Source organism: Eptesicus fuscus, chromosome 4 (assembly GCF_027574615.1).
Source record: "Eptesicus fuscus isolate TK198812 chromosome 4, DD_ASM_mEF_20220401, whole genome shotgun sequence".
In the NCBI taxonomy this organism is placed as follows: Eukaryota; Metazoa; Chordata; class Mammalia; order Chiroptera; family Vespertilionidae; genus Eptesicus; species Eptesicus fuscus.
Window position 1 is genome coordinate 98,718,563 of NC_072476.1, and position 15,824 is coordinate 98,734,386.

The following is a 15,824-nucleotide window of genomic DNA, read 5'->3' on the forward strand; positions in this document are numbered from 1 at the left end:
ATGGACAGCACATTTTTTTCTAGCACATCCTGATGTAGTAACTTACACTTCCATAGTAACTCTAACTGAAATATAATAATTTACTGCTTAATTATTTTTTGAAAAAAATCATATTAAGAAATGAACATAGTAGTAAATATTACATTTATAATAAAAATGAAACAAACAGTTAAAGAAAATTGTACAGAAAGGTAAGCATGCTTAACATGCACTATTATTGCAAATTATGCTTTAACAAATGCTGTTTCATATAAATTAATTTTCTCCATTTTCTTCCCATGTTTGAAAGCATTAGCTCACCTTAACTTTTCATGTTTCTTGTCATTTTCTTCTTCATGATTGAAGAATATTTCAGTGTACCAGATCCTTGTATGCATGGAGAAAAATAATAAAATTTTCCTGATTATAAGTCATTCTTAGAAAGGTTTTTCTCCCTTTCCTTCAAATTTCTTGTACACAAGTCCTTCTTTTCTTGCCAATTCACACAGCAAAAAGAGAAAAATGATTCCACCAACTATGGCCAATTTTTCCCTGTGTAAATGACCCATATCTGGTTTTCTTTTCTATTACTTTCCTCTTTTATTTTGTCTATCCTTTTCTTTTTTCTTACATAGAAATAATTTGCCCCTCACATAAAAGCACTTTGAGCCCATTTGAACAATAATTTGTTTTTCAAACAAGCTTAAATACCTCTGTTCTAAATGGACCATTACTCTTTATTTCAACAAATCATCAATTATTAAGCTTCATTTGAATAGTGTAATACAAATAACAATCTTCATATATAGGAATTTCTTTCTTCAGAAGAAAACCCAAATTATCAATGTCAACAATATTTATCTCAGGTGAAGAATTCAAATGGAGTCCATCCTTGACTCAGAGAAAAACATTTTAAAGATTTGGCAGAAAAAGCATGACTCTGAGAATGAAGAATCTTAAGGCAAATGGGGAGAAGGCATAGGAGGAAATTATTTAGTGCTTGGGACCCCTCAGTGCTGACCTAGGGAATGTGAAACTCTATTTGTGGTTCCTTTTAATAAGTAGAATTCTGAAGCAAAAAGTATAGCAAACAATGATAAGCATTAGCTATGTGTTCAAATTGAATATGATGGGCTAGACAAAGTGGACAGGAGAGATGAAATAAATTTTGGAAGGAGAAGAAGCAACTGATAAAGACCAGATTTGGTCTTGAATGGAGAAGACTGAATCTTTGATCCAACCCTCAGATGAGATATTTTGTCAGAAAGCATAACTTACAAATCATCATTCAATCAGCAAAGATGTCTATTGCTGTTTTTCATTGTAAGTCATTCTTCAAACTCCCAGAAGTCTTACAGTCTAGGTGGGAAAATAGCTAATATACACAATTTGTTTAGAGGGACCCTTGGTTAAGGTATTTATTCTCTCTGGCCATCTGCCTTCTTAACTGTAAAATAAGAATGTCAACTTATGGTTCAGGCGGTGATACTGATGATGACTTTATATGGCTCTGAATTCTTCTCTGTTGTACTTTATTTGAGAGTGAGTAGCTGGTATAAGAAGGCCCCTGCAAAATGCAGTATGAACCATCAATATTACACTTGGTTCTGTGCCCACACACAGTAGGTACTAAGAAATGCTTGCCAATTGAAAAAAAAAAGAGAATGTTATCTAATTGTGGTATAAAATAATATCTGATAATGTTTTGATGTTTTTTAGGTATGCTCACTATTTAAGAACAACAGTGACAGATTTCAATCAATGTGCTGACAAAATATACATGCTCATAAGTTTGTAAGTATAACTTTGTACTGTTTATAAACATACTAGAGGCCTAGTGCATGAAATTCGTGCACGGAGGGGGTTGTCCCTCAGCCCAGCCTGTACCCTTTCCAATCTGGGACCCCTCAAGGGATGTCCAACTGCCCGTTTAGGCCTGATCCCACCAGGATTGTGCCTAAATGGGCAGTCGGACATCCCTCTCACAATCCAGGACTGCTGGTTCCCAACTGCTTGCCTGCCTGCCTTCCTGATTGCCCTTAACCACTTCTGCCTGCCAGCCTGATCACCCCCTAACCACTCTGCTACCAGCCTGTTTGCCCCCAACTTCCCTCCTCTGCCGGCCTGGTCACCCCTAACTGCCCTCTCCTGCAGGGTTGATCACCTCCAACTGCCCTCCCTTGCAGGCCTGGTCCTTCTCAACTGCCCTCCCTTGCAGGCCGGGTGCCTCCCAACTGCCCTCTCCTGCTGGCCATCTTGTGGTGGCCATCTTGTGTCCACATGGGGGCAGGATCTTTGACCACATGGGTGCAGCTATATTGTGTGTTGCAGTGATGGTCAATCTGCATAGTACTCTTTTATTAGATAGGATAGAGGCCTGGTACAGGGGTGGGGGTCAGCTGGTTTGCCCTGAAGGGTGTCCTGGATCAGATGGGGGTTCCCTTGGGGCGTGGGGCGGCCTGAGCGAGGGGCCTGTGGTGGTTTTCAGGCGAGCCACGCCCCCTGGCAACGCAAGCAGAGGCCCTGGTATCTAGAATTTATTTTCCTTCTACAATTGAAACTTTGTAGCCTGGAGCGAGCCAAGCCTGGGGCTCCCTCCGAGGCCGGAGGCCATTTGTGTTGGGGTTATAATTGAAACATTGTTGTCTTAAGCGGGTGGGCCTGGCCAGGGTGTGCAGAAAGCTTTGCTTCCCCTGTTGCCTGCGGCAACCCTGGCCTACTCTCTCAAGCTCCATTCTGCAGCCATTTGTTTGAGTTTGTTTACCTTCTATAATTGAAACTTTGTAGCTTGAGTGGAGGCTTAGGCCTGGCAAGGGCAGGCAGAAAGCTTGGCTTCCTCTGTTACCTAGGAAACCTTGCTCTCTGTGGCTGTAGCCATCTTGGTTTGGGTTAATTTGCATACTTGCTCTGAATGGATGGTGGGCATGGCTTGTGGGTGTGTCGTAGGTATGGTCAATTTGCATATTTGTCTATTATTAGATAGGATGTATCTGTTATTATAATTTCCACTTACATTTTTCACTGGAAGTCACAAGGCCAGTCTCAGTTTACCAAGGAGAAGGCCCTTGAAATAGATATGCAAAAGATCTGGTTTCCCTAGCAACTAGAAACTTTCTATTCACAACATTCCTTCAATTCAGCTTACAGGTCTGCACATTTTTTTTCTTTCATTTTTTTAAGTGGGAATGCAGTTTTAGAATAATGGCTGCCAAAAATGGATAATAGCACAAATCAGAAGACCATTGTACATAGGTAATTGGGATACTACTACATTTTTCTATTCTATATTCTCAAGTAGTTGATTTGAATACTTACTGGTTAGATAGCACTTATCTTTATTTTTAGTATCTTTGTGAATTAAAAAATATAACACCCACATGTTTCTGAAATTTGGTTAATTAGCAAGATAGCATTATTTTTCTGATCAATAACACAATTATTGCCATGATTGAGAATACCTAATAATTATCTGTGTGCATATAGATATGCATACAATATTTATATTGCATTTGAAATGTCTGTGAGAATTATTAACACTTTAAAATGTCTTGCCTCTGGACAAAACAATTAGAGACTAGGCTAGGTGATGGTGGGATGCTCTGCTAACATAAAACAATATTTGGAATGCTTCTGTGTGGAAGACAACAAAGACATCAAAAGTTTAAAAAAAATCAGTTGCTGCTTACTGAATATGATATACTAAGTGTTAGTGTTTGGATAGACCCTTCAGTTGGGGCAAGACAATTCAACACTGACGTCCTGGTGTAGTCCTTTCAGAGCCATGTTTTATAAGTTCCATGAAAAAATGATAGAGATATTCAGATGGTTTCAACAACAGTCCTACTCTGCCTCTCATTTCTACTACTATTTCTTATTCTTTGCCTATCTAACTTTGTTGCCAGGTCCAGGAGCCCCAATTCAGTTGGCTGGGTGAGAGAAAGAGCACCACAGCATTATGCCATCATGTGTATTAGTTTGCCGAGTTTATTAAATAAATGCAACTTGTCTTGAAGAAATTGGCTTATAAACATCCAATCATCAAAAGTATGTCATTTGAGCAAGTTCATGTTCAAAATCAAAGACTTCAGTAAATGGCCATAAAGCAAAAATCTTTCTTTAAATTATTACTGATTTTAGAGTTAGAGGAAGGGAGAGAGAAAGAGAGATTGAGGATCGAACACACAACCTATGTATGTGCTCTGACCAGGAATTGAACCTGCAACCTTTTGGTGTATGGGACAATGCTGTAACCAACTGAGCAACCCAGCTAGGGTGTGAAGCAAGAATCTTGTACCTCACACAGATAGTATGGGACCAGAGATATAGCCTCAAGTGGTAAGAGATCAACCAAAGAACTTGTACGCATGCATATAAGCATAACCTATGGACACAGACAGTAAGGGGGTAAGGGCATGTGCTGGGGGTGGGAATGGCTGGGGAGAGGTCAATAGGGGAAAAAGGAGACACATGTAATACTTTAAACAATAAAGAATTTTTGGAGATGAATGATGGTGAGGGTTGCACAACAATGTGAATGTACTTAATGCCACCTAGAAATGGTTAAGATGGCAAATTTTATGTTCTGTATTTCTTACCACAATAAATTTAAAAAGATTTTAAAGTAAAAACAAACAAACAATAATAACAACAACAAAAACAACCTCGATTAAGCCACACAAAAAAAGTAAAAAGAATATTTTATGGCCCTGGCCCATGTGGCTCAGTTGATTAGAGAATCGTCCTGTACTCCAAAAGTTGGCAGGTTTGATTCCTGGTCAGGGCACATATCCAGGTTGCAGGCTCAATCCCTAGTCCGGAGGAGGCGGCCCATCAATGTTTCTCACATCAATGTTTCTCTCTGTCTCCAAAAATATCAATAAATTTTTTTAAAGAATATTTTATATAACAAAAAAACAACAATAATCTCTTCCTTTAGCTACAGTACTTTTAAAAAAAAAGAACTTGGAGAATAATATAAAAATCTACTATATATCTTAATGGCTTGTTTTTCTTGTATCTTTGTGGACATACTTATTCTCAACCTATTACTTGTTATCTCATAGTTAGAGTTCTATGAGAAGACCTTTCTGATTATTAATCTCTACAGATTAAATAGACACTGGAATAGGTACATAATTAAGAAACTTTATGTCTCAGAAGACAAATGATTAGGTAGATCCTTATCTGAAATGAGTAACCATGTTTCTTTTTCTTCTTGGTGTTTGGACACAAGTTGTGCAATAAACAGTGTAATTTTTGAGAAATGTGGGAACTAATACGCATATTTAAGATAGGAATCAGATGTAAATCACACATCAAGGCGAAGCTTTAATCTTTTCAATGTCTCTGAATTCCATTTACACTACATCAATAGCCTCCCAAGGACTGTGTGATTGACCTTGGCCAAAGAAATAAACTGAGTTGAAATAGACTGAACTAAATAGATGAGTGTGTCCTTAGTTGATGACAAAAATTTACAAAATTTATGCAGTCATATAAAATGGATGTATTCACTACCTTTACTAAAAATTATCTTTCTGGTTAAAGAGACAGTCAAATCTTGAGTTTACCCTTCTAAGATGAATGAGAGCAAAATGTCACAAAATTTCCTAGCTATGTCTGAAAATGGCAGTCCTTGATAAATAACTCAATTGTGTACATAAAGCCATCTTCACAGACATGTGTGATTGTGTTAGTTTGATTCTAATTCTGACTTATATGCATCTCTGTTCCAAATTCCTCATGTCATATTTTGACTACTGTTTTTGGACACTAAGCTTGGAGCAACAGTTAGGTAGGAAAATCTATGCCGATCCAACCTAAAAGTTGATTTTTATACATAATTTAAATTTTCCCTTGGTTGTCTAGAATATATTATAGCTTTTAGAGGGAGCATTTTAAAGACTTTTGTGCTAGTTCACTTACTTGTGCTTCGATGGTTCCTTGTTGCCATCGGGTCCTTGACTAAGTGTTTCTAAAGCATCTGCGTCTGCAGGCTGTCACAGTCCCTCCCTGACAGTCTTCATAATCCTTCTCTGTTTAATGAGTTCCTGCTTATTTTTCAAACCACAACTCAATGTCACATATTCTGTGTGTCTTCATGATTTCATCAACTTGACTATTTGAAATACTTGTATTTCCTTAATATTTATGTTAATTCTGTCCCATCGACATTCCTATGTTGGAGTCCCAACCCCCAGAACCTCAGAATGTAACTGTATTTAGAGATAAGAATAACGTCTTCAAGGGAGTAGTTAAGGTTAAGTGAGGTCCTTGACGTGGGTCCTACTCCAATATAATTGGTGTTCTTATAAGAAAAGGAAATTAGGACACAGATACAGCACAGGCTGAAGACCATGTGAACATAAGGAGAAGATGACCATCTAAAGCCAAGGCTAGAGACCCTGGAATAAAACAAATTTGATCGACACCTTGATTTTGGACTTCTTGCCTCCAGGACTGTGAGGAAATAGATTTCAATTGTCTAAGCAGTCAGTCTTTGTGTGGCAGTCCTAGCACACTAACAACAGTACACATTTGCACCATTCTTACACTTCTCCCGTCAGCTCTCTCTCAATAGCATTCCAAGGATTTGCATTCCACACTCATCTTCTTTTATTCCAGTGTTTTCTGTCCCCTGTGTAACACATTTCCTTATAAAATCTGCAGGCATCTAAGTCTGGCTCTTATCTCACCTCTATCAAGTCAGCATCTCCTCAGGTAAAAATGGCCAGGATGATGGGAGTTTTTTATAAGGATACAGACTGTGTTTCAATATGGCTTCATTTTAATTTCCCATTTCACTAGAGAATATAGAGAAATGTGTAAGCTGGTTATACAATGGCTGTCTTCAGTTGAATTCTTATCAAAGCTTTGAGAGTCAAATATCAGCATGACTTAGGAAGAAAGTGTAAGAGGGATGCGTGTGTGTGTGTGTGTGTGTGTGTGTGTGTTCGTGTTTAGTAGGATGAGGACCTAACCTCTGCATTTTCACTGCCAACTGGTTTTAGGGGATATTTTGCTATTAGTCATTGTTTATTTTGGGAACTTTTTTATTCTAATTTTTAATGCTTATCAAACTGCAACTTTGAGTTGTTAAAATTCCTCTGGGCCCTGAGCATTTCATCACTCTGGATGTCTTTTTAAAAAATGTAACATTGTTCTTAATAGTTAACAGATTTGTAGCTGCAACCTTTGGGGCTCGCCTTGTGAACCCTTGGCCAGATTTTTCCTTTGATGGTCCAAGTACACTGGTGTTGTCAGGAACTGTGTTACAAGCCTTTAAAAAAAACAACACTCTCCTCCTGCTATTAAATTTACAGTATACAATAAGCCATACATTCCTCCATGGTGTTCTCCAAAAAGTACCTTTGAGCATGGCACATCAAAAGTAAAATGAGTTTGGCAATCTTAATGCAACATCTGCTCAGAGATTTTTTTCCCCATACCATGAGGGGGGAAAAAGGAGAAATAAATGTATACTATATGGAACATTTAAAAAAATAAAGAAAGTTGTTGTGTGAAAAGGAATAAAAGGAAACCCAAGACAGGAAAAAAAATATGTGAAATTATATAGTGCCCCAAAGACAAATTCACATTTTATTTATTTTCTGACTATGGAGTCATTATGTATGTGACAACAGAAATATGGGGATGAACCACGATGCTTTCATGTGCTCCCTTGTCCTCAGTAAGCATCAATTATCATTGGGCAAATGATTTTCTCCAAATACTTCTGAGCAGTCATATGTTTTCATTATTCCGCACTTTGTTCCAATAATCCACTGTAGGTAAAATGCCTCATGAGCCTGCTGTGACATTCATTGCAGCATCTGCACCTGTCTAAAGAACGTTTTTGTTTATTGTAAACATTTTGATAACATGGAGGCCATGTCCACATGAGGCAATTTTTTAAATTAATATTGGATCATTTGTCTTCAAATACTGTTCTCTCCAGTCTTTCATAGTCCTCATATCCACACACTAAATTAGTGCAGAAGTTACATGTTTTTCACGCAACATAAGCCCATAAGGAGAAGGGTTTTGAATTCAGTGTCCTAGGGCACTCACACGCTGCCTTCTAATGCGTAGTTACTTTAGGTTACTCATGCTAACTTATTCCTGAAACGCCCGGAGACAATGTGACAGAGCTTGCCTTAGTGCTTTGTATGTTGTCTCCTCCCATCCCCTCCTCTCCTCCATCCCCACGGCCCCCTAGTTCATTACTCTGAAGTTGGGGGAGAAGGTGAAAAGAAAATGGAGAGAACAATGGTGCTAACTTCTCCTTTTTACAATAAAAAGCATAATAGCAGAATAAATGTAAATCAATACAGTAGAGAGGGACTGATTAGGTAGATTTTCCTTAATATCTACTTAACATGCCTACAGACCTCTAGTGTCTATTCCCCCACCATTGCTTTGTCCTATTCCTTCATCAAGTACTTGACCAACTAACTACAACACTTTCAAAGTTGGTTGCTCTCTCTTGTCTCTGTTCCTCCCATTTATCCATACTTTGATAATAATTATCTTCCTCAAACAGAGTTCTATTCACAAATCTCCCTTGAATTAAAGTCTCTGATGTCTCCCCATGGCTGTGAGAATATAAGCTTTTGAGTCAGACTTGATCTTGAATTCAAATTTTGCTATTGACTGGTTGTGGTTAATGTTAAGAAAGCACGTCACGTCTTTAAGTCTTGATCTCCTCAACTGTAAAATGGGTAAATTGTAATCTACATGAGGCACCTAAAATAGTATAGCAAAGCTTAGTAACCACAACCTATATGACTAAACCTTTCTCCACTCTGAACTATACTTTCTGTATGTACACTCTCTAGTTATAAGCTTCTTAGCTTTGTTTATGTTCATTTTTTTTTTAGTGGCTTAACACAGTGAAAGCTTATTTCTTGCTCATGTAAAGACCATTATGGATGTTCTTGAGGAACAAACAAAAGCATACCTCCTAAAAGATTATTTATTGTTAGTATACTGATTTTTCCCATCTTTTTATTTTTTTCTTAATCCTCCCAACTGTTCCTGTTACTCCCTCACCCATACATTCAACTTCTGACCTCAATTTTTTACTGAGAAAATAAGACCCTTCATTAAAAGATATGAGGAACATACTTCACTGAGAGTAGAAGTTTCATTAAATTAAGACCCTTTCCTCTTTCTGCCAGAACTACAAACATAATTTCTCCTATACACAGATTTCACATTTACTCTCCTATATTGTGGATGAATTGCCTCTGAGCTTTTGGAATATGCATTTCTCCACTTTTCCTTTTCAACTTTCCAAAGACTGATCTGCACATTAGGTCCCAGCATCACAGTCATTTCTGGATCTTTTCCAATCATATGAAAACATGCTCTACCATCTCCCAATAAAAACTAATTCTTTGACCTCATACCCGCCTCTAGCCTTATTTCTCTGTGTGTCAGAATAGGCGTCCAGAAAGAGTTATCTATGCTTACCATTCTTCAGTCTTCAACTATTCATTCATTATTTCCTCCTCAATCTACTTTTTCTTTCCTTTATTTTGTTCATTTAAATATTAAGTGCCAAGGTGAAAGGCACAGCCTCTGTCTTCCTAGATTTCTTAATTTGGTGATACAGTAGATGGGGCTATAATAAACAACACTCTATAGTGTATTGAATGGAGATGACCTTGAAATGCTCACTTGCAAACTCTATATTTTTCTCATTTTGTTATTGAGATATAGTCGACATTGTGTTAGTTCAAGGTGTACAACATATTGATTTGCTACGTTCATATAGCAATATGGTTGCCGCTGTAGCGTTAACGAATACCTCTGTCCTGTCCACATAATTATTTCTTCTAGTGGTGGGAACAGTTAAATCCGCTCTTAATTTGTCTTTGTCTTTCAGTAAAAACAATCTTGCCCAGTTTACTAAAACAGTCCATGTTGCTAAATCTAGTGGGCACCTCTCTGTCTTTGTGTAATCCAACTTCCCACAAAATTTTGACACAGCTCTTTGAAATGTTCCTTATCCTGTGTTGTTTTGATTTCCTGCACTTTCCTTGCGGCACCCCTTGCTTGCTTGGGAAGTGTCCAAGAGCCCGAGCAGCCAGCGAGTTCCCTCTGGACGGAGAGGAACACAGTCATCCAGGTCCACCTCACCCCGTAGCCCCACGCGGCCTTCCTGACAAGTGCAATAAACAAGCTGGAGCACTCAGCCAATAGTTCTTCCCGGAAACGGAAACCCAGGGCACAACTGCCTCCGAATAAAACGAGGCACCAAAGAAACCACTCGGGATAGCAGCTCCTGACGTCCTGGGTGGGGATTGGGGGGGAGAGAACTGCTCTGAGGCTGTAAAGCGACTGCCCTAACTCTGAAGATGGAGCCCGCCTGGAAACGAAGGGACGGAAAAGGGGGTTCCACCCTGATGATGGCATCGCCCTGCTATTGGCTGCTCCTTGCACGTGACCCGCTGGCTGCCCTGGGATTGGTTGTCTGACAAGGGCCGCACTGGGTGATGGGATGCTGGACGGGCCTGGAGGCGGAGGTTGGTGGGAAGAGGCCTGGAATCAGCCCCATCAGCCTCACAGGCTGGGCAAGCCTCCGGAGGGCTAGGGCGTAGGACTCTTAGGAGTTTTAGGAGTTTGGGGGGGGTTCTGAAATAGGGCTCAGGACTCCTGCCTGGGTCGTCGGTGTGAGTCCTGGCTCCAGCCTCACTTGTGTTTCCTCGCAGGGATGGCTTTTCTGTCTTTCTTGAATTTGATGGGGTTTGGACCATATTATTATTTTTATTTTTGATGGCCTCCTGTGTGTAAGCATTGGTTGTCCTGCGCAGGGCACAGTGCAGAGCGCCAGGAGGTAGGAGCTGGGGGGGAGGAGGCTGTTGAGATGCTTGAGGCATGGACTTTGGATGCTTGGGACGTTGGAGGCAAGTCTCTACTTCGCTTCCATGACACCAGGCCACCTTGAGTACAGGCTACCCCACCAGTGGCTCCTTCTCTTTCTCCTTGTCTTGACTTCGTCCTCTTCTATCCTATTTAATCATGACAGTCTTTGTACCTCAGGCTTCTGTTTCCTGTTCTTTTTTGTGTATGATGTTCTCAAGTATTCCTAGGTCTTTACATAGCATATTACCTATGACTCCCAAATCGATATCTTCTGTCCAGATTTATCCCCTGATCTGTTTTGTATATCCAGCTGTCCATCTAACAATATACTCTTAAAAGCATAACAGGAATTTTCAGGTTAATATTTCCAAAATAGAGCTCTTCATTCCCACCACCTTCTTCAAGATCCCCATTCTTTCCTTCACTCAAGTCAATCTACAATATTTTACCAAGGCAAACAAACAAGGCATTATTTTGCACTTATTCCTCTGCATCAATGCTCCACACACATTTCATCCCGAAATTCTATCATTTCCGTCTTCAGAATAGATATATGCTTGTTCCCAGCTCTCCCACAGCGGTGCTAATCCTTGTCTCAGTCACCTTTTCCCTTTATAACTGGTGGGTCTGCTACTCTTGTTCTTCTTGCCCCTTCTGTATAATGTGTTCCCAACCCAGCAGCACAGGTAATACTTTTCCCTGTCACCTCAAAAAATTTCATCCCGCCCTCTTATTATTTTGTAATAAGAACACTTACCATGTTTCTATCTCTATTTCCTTCTCTGCTCTTCTCTGAAATCAATAAAAATATATATTTTTAAAAGAACACTTACCATAAGATCTTCTCTTTTAGCACATTTGTATGTTATAAAGAATTGTTAACTAAAGGCATTATGCTGTAGAGGACATCTCCAGGGCTTATGTTGCATAAATAAAACCTTATACCTTTTTACCAATACTTGTAATATTTGAAAACATATTTCAAACATATAAATTACACTGTAATCTTCCTTTGTTTAAAAATATTCAGTGATTCACCCTGGCTGGTGTGGCTCAGCTCGTTGGAGGGTCATCCCATGCACCGAAATGTTGCTGGTTGGATTCCTGGTCAGGGCACATACTTAGGTTGCAGGCTTTATCCCTGTGGGGTGCCTATGGGAGGCAACAGATCCATGTTTCTCTCATAACATCAGTCTCTCTCTCTCTCTCTCTCTCTCTCTCTCTCTCTCTCTCTCTCTCTCATCTCTATTTCCCTATCCCCCACACCCCTTCTCTCTCCCTAATCCCTTCTCTGAGATAAGTAAAAGATATCCTTGGGTGTATATCAAAAAACAAAACCAAAAAAATCCGTGATTCTTTTTTGTCTTCAGAATAAAACCCACTTTTTTCCTTGCATTAAAAGTCCCAACAGGATCTATATCACTTGGGTCTCTCTCTAACCTCATCTTATTCCATCATCTCTTCCTCCTTAACTTACTCCAGCTATAGATTTCCTGGTCTTCTTTCAGTTCCTTATACTTGGGAGCCTGATTCCCCTCCCAGGGATGTGGCTACATTGTGTTTTTTCAATAAGGAATGTACTTTTCTGAGAAGCATTTCTCCTGCATCTATCGCATTTCTGCACATCTTGTAATCAGAAGCTTGGCCTGTCTTCTCAAGGCTATTTGTGCAGCCTTGTAAGGTAGAGGTACTGTCTCCTACAGCAAAGAGCAGATTTGTTTATTGTCCAATACAACAAAGACAATATATTGCTCTTTGGCCAAGGTCAGGAAGGCTTGCTTGCAGCGTACTATAAAAAATTGGATTCTAGTATGGAGTTTCTCAAAAAACTAAAAATGGAACTCCCATTTGACCCAGTGATCCCACTTCTAGGAATATATCCCAAGAAACTAGAAACATGAATCAGAAAGGACATATGCATCCCTATGTTCATAGCAGCACAATTCACCATAGCTAAGATTTGGAAACAGACTAAGTGCCCATCAGCAGATGAGTAGATTAAAAAACTGTGGTACATCTACACAATGGAATACTACGCTGCAGTAAAAAAGGAGTTCGTAACCATTTGCAACAGCATGGATGGAACTGGAGAGCATTATGCTAAGTGAAATAAGCCAGTCAGAGAAAGACAAATACCACATGATCTCACTCATTTGTGGAATATAATGAACAACATAAACTGACGAACAGGGACAGATCCAGAGGCAGAGAAGCATTGATCAGACTGCCAGACCTCAAAGGGAACCTAGGGGAGGGTGAGTGAAAGGAGGAGAGATCAACCAAAGGACTTGTATGCATGAATATAAGCCTAACCAATGGACATGAACACCAGGGGGGCGGTAGGACATGAGTGTGGGGGGTGGGTTGGGGGGTTAATTGGAGGGATGAGGACACATATGTAATACCTTAATCAATAAAGAAATTTAAAAATAATTGGGTTCTGTGACACTTGCCTACTATGTGTACATGATCCTCCTGTGCCTTTCTGCATTGCTTCCATGGAATTTGAGGGGCAGGAAGAATATATGTGAGCATGAAACTTGTATGCTTGTAGAGCCACGAGCAATAAAATCCTTTGTCCCTGACCCAGGAGTCAACAGCATCAATGAAACAAACTGTGGTTACCTTGCACTCTGTGCTTGCCTACAAGTAGGGTAAGTCTCAGACTCTTTAGAATTCTTGATAGATTTTAAAAAATATATTTTATTGATTTTTTACAGAGAGGAAGGGAGAGGGATAGAGAGTTAGAAACATCAATGAGAAACACTGATCAGCTGCTTCCTGCACACCCCCTATTGGGGATGTGCTTGCAACCAAGGTACATGCCCTTGACTGGAATCAAACCTGGGACCCTTCAGTCCGTAGGCTGATGCTCTATCCACTGAGCCAAACCAGTTAGGGCGATAGATTTTGACAAGTGAATTTTTAAAATTACAGAAACATTATTTGCTTAATCAAAATATTCACTTCAGGGTTCTTTCTAAGCACACAGTTATTGCAATATATACAATTTTCAATAGCTTCCCTATATTCTTTTTCCCCTTCTTTCAAACCTCACATGCCTCTTTCCAGGAATGCATCTCAACCTATAGATTTGTATGTTTGGGAATATATATGAAGGAAGACAATAACCTAGTTTTCTAAAATTGCTGCAATCTAAAAATAACTAAATGCTAGCAGAGTGAAAAGGTTTTCGTAGATGTTTCTATTGGTTTTGCATTGGTATCTGCAGAAGGCCCTGTCTCATATCTTATTATATATTTAGTATTATACCAAAATAACGTCCTCCATATTTAATGGTATTAAGTAGGTCATCTTCCTATATGCATAGAAATATATAAATTTACATATTTCTACTTTCAAAAGTAATTGTTTTGAAAACATAATTGGCTCTTATAAGTGTGCTTTTAAAATTAAAATCTGTTTTATGATATTGTCTTTCATAGGCAAATAATATGGCTCTAATTTCAGGAATGTAAAAAAAAACTTTTAAATACATATAGCCATAGCTAAATAGGAAGCTTGGAACAACTGAACCTCAATAAATGCAGCTTTTATTACTAGCTATTCATTTGGAATTGATTTTACACAAATGTTTTAATATACATCTTTATTTTTTTCTCTCAGTCTATTGATAAACGTTGAGCTAAGAATTGATCGAACAAATTTGTCTCATGTTCTTGGGTCAAACGCAAAAGATACCTTCTCCCTAAAACTCCTAATTCTCCTAAAAGAATAAATGGTTGCCTTTCATTCCTCTAATATCCCTTAGATTTATGTTTCCATCTACTTTATAGTATATAGAAAAATATACACACAATAATGTGTCTTAAGCATGATAGAAGTTTCTTTCCATAGGTAGTATGGTTGCTCCATAATCACCCTAGCCTCAGCTGTTCACCATTGACTATTCTCAGCACGTGACTTTTTTCCTCACAAGCACCTCATGGTCCCAGATGGTTTCCCGAACTCTGGTCATCATATTCTTATTCTAAAGATTCAGCAGGAGGCAAGGAGTCATCTCCTTTTATAGAGACTTTCTTGGAATTCTCACAGAGAATTGTTTATCCTCTGTTCAATAGATTGAGTGCATGGTGTCTTAGTCAGCTTGGGCTGCTATAACAAAAATGCCATAGACTGAGTTGGTTAAGCAGCATACATTTATTTCTCACAGTTCTGAAGGCTGGGAAGAACAAGATCAAGGTCCTGGCAGATTCGGTGTCTGGTGAGACTACTTTCCCAGTTCATACACTCTTACTGTGTCCTCACATAGTGAAAGCTATGAGTGAGTTCTCTGGGGTCTCTTTTATCAGGGTTCCACCTACTGACCTAATCATATCCCAAAAGACCTGTCGCCTAAAACCATCCCATTGGGAGCCTTTCAACCAATGAATTGTGGAGGACTCAAATATTCAGTTTACAACACAACTCCTGAAGCTACAAAGGAGTCTGGGAAACAATTATTCTTGAGGGTCATTTATTGAGCTAAAAATTGGGCTGTGTTACTCAAAGTGGGAAAAATTGTAACTGAGTAGGGAATTATCAATATCAAACACATGCTTCTACCTAATTTATATGTTATTTTGCCTGATCATAATTACTTTCACAGAATGCTATCATTGCTAGAAAACTAAGTTCCTTGCAGGAAGAAATTGTGTATTTATTGTGCTTTCCAGAATCTAGAAGCATCCTGTCATATAATTCATTCCCAGTTAATATATGCTTATTTTAATGGTATTTATTAAGTTACTAGAGGCCCGGTGCACGAAATTCGTGCATGGGGGTGGGGGATGTCCCTCAGCCCAGCCTGCACGCTCTCCAATCTGGGACCCCTCAAAAGATGTCCAACTTCCCATTTAGGCCCGATCCCACCGAACATCCCTCTCACAATCCAGGTCTGCTGGCTCCCAACTGCTTGCCTGCCTGCCTTCCTGAATGCCCCTAACTGCTTCTGCCTGCCAGCCTGATCACCCCCT